Source organism: Coffea eugenioides, unplaced genomic scaffold, assembly GCF_003713205.1.
Source record: "Coffea eugenioides isolate CCC68of unplaced genomic scaffold, Ceug_1.0 ScVebR1_129;HRSCAF=551, whole genome shotgun sequence".
Lineage (NCBI taxonomy): Eukaryota > Viridiplantae > Streptophyta > Magnoliopsida > Gentianales > Rubiaceae > Coffea > Coffea eugenioides.
In genome coordinates this window covers 249,267-253,237 of record NW_020861691.1, presented here as the reverse complement: position 1 = coordinate 253,237, position 3,971 = coordinate 249,267, and the positions used below count along the sequence as shown (strand labels likewise).

The 3,971-nt window shown below is 37.6% G+C and overlaps 1 long non-coding RNA gene across 1 annotated transcript; it reads left to right on the top strand.

Annotated features, from left to right (window-relative positions):
* Positions 1–532: 532 nt before the first annotated feature.
* On the top strand, positions 533–3,412 carry LOC113755195. Its single transcript, XR_003465601.1, has 3 exons — positions 533–751; positions 1,478–1,533; positions 3,374–3,412. It is a non-coding gene; the product is annotated as an uncharacterized LOC113755195 (long non-coding RNA).
* Positions 3,413–3,971: the final 559 nt, after the last annotated feature.

Genomic DNA, 3,971 nt, shown 5'->3' with positions numbered 1-3,971 from the left:
AATTCCATAATTAAAAGATTGTGCATTCTATTTCTTGTTTCGTTTTGTGGTTATGAACCAATGAATATGTAAAAATAATTTTTTTTAAAATTTCTCTTCAATTCTCATCATCATGGTAGGGAAAGTTTCAGCATCATTGCCATTGTTGCCCCCGCCTCAACTATCAAGGCTGCGTAGATTAACAGCAGTAGCAACATCATATTGGTCTCTTTTTCTTTTTCTTTTTCTTTTCTGCACTCTTGCTTCTGTGAGGGCCCAAAAAATGTGGTTGGAAGTTGAAGCTTGACAAAATTGACCAAGAGACAAAAGCAAAACTTGGATTTAACTTGGCACTTTGACTAAGTTATATTAACCAAGACAAGACCAAAAACAACAAGAGACAAAGAGGAGGAGAGCCGGGTGAGAGCAAGAAAAAAAAAAAGTGACCAAAAGAAAAGAAAGGAAAAGAAGACTTTGACTCTACTCTAAAATATATCAAGCCTTCCTAGTTAAGCAAAGTAAATAACATAAAAGAAAGAGAGGGGAGGGGAAGTCGGGCAAGCTGGACAAGAAAAAGGAGAGAGAGAGAGAGAAAGAGAGCCTTGAGAGAGCGAGAGAAAATAGAGGGGAAAAGGGAGAAAAGCAAGAGGAAATCTGGGAATTCAATCAACCATTTATCCCTCCAATTATGTGTGAAAGCAAGGAGAAGGAACGATTGACTGCTGGCTGTCTTCATCATCTCTGTCCAGCTTTGTTTCTTGAAGATTGAAAGGTAACCTGACTTCCTAGCTCTCAATTTTTATGGTATAGCTTGTAGTAGTAACTAGAAGTTGGAGTTATTAAGCTAGGAACTGATTTCATAGCTGGAAATTCGTGGGTTGAAATTGATTGAATGAATTTGGCAGTTTTGATTACTGTTCCAGATTTCTTGTCTGAAATTGGCTTGAATATTCGGGTATGATGGAGGCTGAATTAGCCTTAGAACAAAACATGGAAGTTGTAGAGAATTGAGTGTAGATTATGCTTGTAGATTTTCAGCTCAATCGGAACAGGGTACCTCATGAAATGACTATTTTACCCTTGCTGCCCTGTTTTTGTCAGACATGATAATCTGCCTCTGTAATTGCTTCGTTTGGCTGGGAAGATGAATGAATTAGTTTTTGATGCCTTCTTAAGAATTGTAGCCTTGTATCTTAGATTTCAAATGGTTTTGGAATTACCTGAATCAGAGTTGTGTGTACTGAGATATGATTGAATGAATCAGGACTGTTAGTTGCATTTCACAGTGAGCTTCGAACTGGAAAATCTGGGGGCTGTTTGGGTAAATTTGGCTAGGTTAGGGTGGGAACTGAGTTGAGATGTCTTCATGAGAATTGTAGAGCTATGTCTTAGCTTCGAAACTATATATTGTTTGTTTCAATCCGATAAGTGTAGCTCAAGTTGTGCTTAAATTGCTAAAAGGTGACAGTGATATGTGATATTGAACTTTGTGTTTTAGGAATTGGATTTGGACAATAATCAATTGTGGTCAATGGGGATCATGAGCGGTGATTGGTGAGTGTTCCTTATTTGTTAAAATCTTTCCTCAAGTATTTTAGTTAAATGTGCCCCTTTGTTTATTTAAATGTATTTGCCGTTACAAAAAGGGTTTGCTAAATGGATTTGTGAACTGTATTCTCTTTATAAGGTGAGTGTGTACTTTATCGCACTTACCTAAGGACATGTGTTTGATTTGAGCAATTGGGATTTATTTTATTAGCTGCCTTATATGATTAATGTGATTAAATGAGACTTAGACGGAGGTGTACCTTATCGCACTTGATCTAGGTCTTCATATTTCGATATTGGATGTGTGATATGTGATTGGATGTATATATGTAATAAATCTTGTTTTATTACATGTTTGTCTTGTTAATTATGGCAAGGTATTCCTTAATTTGGATGGATGAACTTGTGTGTGTTTAAGTATAGTAAGAGGAAAAGTTTCTGTTTTGAATCTTTCATGTTGGCTGAAATTTTGGGACGAAATTTCAGATTTTTGGAGCTTTTATTTGAGTTAAAGTTTTGCCAAAATAATTGATTTTAAGTGTATTTGGGTTGATTAAACCGATTAGCTCTTCAAAGGAAAAGAAAGGAGTGAACTTGTTAAAGTGAAAACTGGAAATTTGCTTTCTGGAACATCAGACCAGTTTCGGGAAAAAGGTTATCTTTTGGTGTATACCACTCCAAATCGAGTCCTGTGTGTTTGGTTTGAAACTAGACACATAGGACGTGGAAAATTTTTTTCCACGTCCGCTGGAAAAACAGAATTTTCCCTGCCCTGCATTTTACTGCAGCAGTCTGTTGACGAAAAAACTGGGCAAAATCCATATGGAATCTCATCAATGTGTCTTCTACAAAGTTGTAGCCCTTTCAATTAGGTTTCCAACGTTATCAACCATGCAAATTTTGGACTTGTAAATATTAAGTTACGATTTTCTAAAGGTTTCTACCATAAATCTCCAGTTTCCTGATTTTTACAATAAACATGAAAATGACTTGATATTTTTGCTTGGCCTTGAATATGCATGTGAATGATCGTGATTATACATGTCTCAGGTGAATATGAGAACTCCAAAGAACTCGTTTAGCCGCCTCATTTTTTCTCTCTCTCACGACTTTTGGTAAGTATCAAGTGCATGTTAAGTATTTAAATGAAATGTTTCTTGTACTTGCTAGTTAATGAGGCTAGAGCGTACTTTATCGTCCTTGTCCTCTCTTTCATGAAATTGCTTGCTTGATAAGTGATACGTGTTATATGTGAATGCAAATGAAAGTGTTTTTCGTGAGCATTGAGCGGCAGAATGTATCATGCCCTTTTAGGGTAGGAGGTACCGCTCATCCCGTCTCAATGCCATGACCAAATCTTGTCGATTGGAGCTTCGTCTCATCGACCTAAAAGTGAATGGGGGGGGACGCCCCAACCCATTGGCTAGCTTTGTAACTCGAGCCGGCAAGGGCTTGGTCGAGAAACTTGGTGAACCTTGGGAAGTGTTATAGCTTGATCCAAATAAGGGGTCTTGCTAGGTATACTTGTTAAGTGATACCACCTACATGCTTGTTTGGTTATGGATCCAAGAGGGTGTCATGGTGGCTGGAGGTAGTAAGTGGAGTTCTACATGGATAACTGTGAAAGTTGACGGAGAGTCAACTACCTGAGCTTGGATCGTGCGTGGATTAGCTCTTGAGAGCTGCCGTATCCTTTTATTGTGATTAAATTCCCTACTTGCTTAATGTTTCGAAGTTACTTGTCACTCAAGTTATTGCTTTATATTGTGTCTTTGCTAGCATGCTTGCATGTTTTTCCCTTGGCCTCATTGAGCGTTAGCTCACCCCAATTTGTTTTCCTTAACAGGTTTGGAAGTGGAAGTTCTAAGGTTTAATTAGTGACCCCCTTTGCGTAGAACTAGTCGTTATCTTTAATTATGGGACTCCATAGTGTAAAACTTATGATTATTTTGGGCTTTCGGTATTGTAAAAGTACATTGAAAATCTTGGATGTAATATATAAGCATGAATCGTTCTTTTATATTTTAGAGTACATGATTGTTTTAGTGGAGTATTTCATGTGATATTGGAGTTTAATTTGTAATTTACTTGAAGATTGTAGTGAGTCTCGGCGAGAGCTGGGCAGGTGGCCCGCCGAACCCTTTGGTTCGCCTTAGGGGGAGGTGGGGTCGTCCCAGCTTCAAACAACCATGACGAGCTGGGTATAACATATAACATTAAACTCATCCTAACCAAAGTTCACATTTCATAAACTCCTAATACCCACAACTGCGATTTATGAAGTATACGAAATCGTGAACGAGTATAGGTATTAGGGTCGATCCCACAAGGAAGTTGTAATTACGACACTACTAAAACTCTCTATTATTTCAGACTATCAATGAATTATAACAAGTAAAAAAACCTACTGAATTATGCAGAAATAACAAATGAAAGCTCTTAGG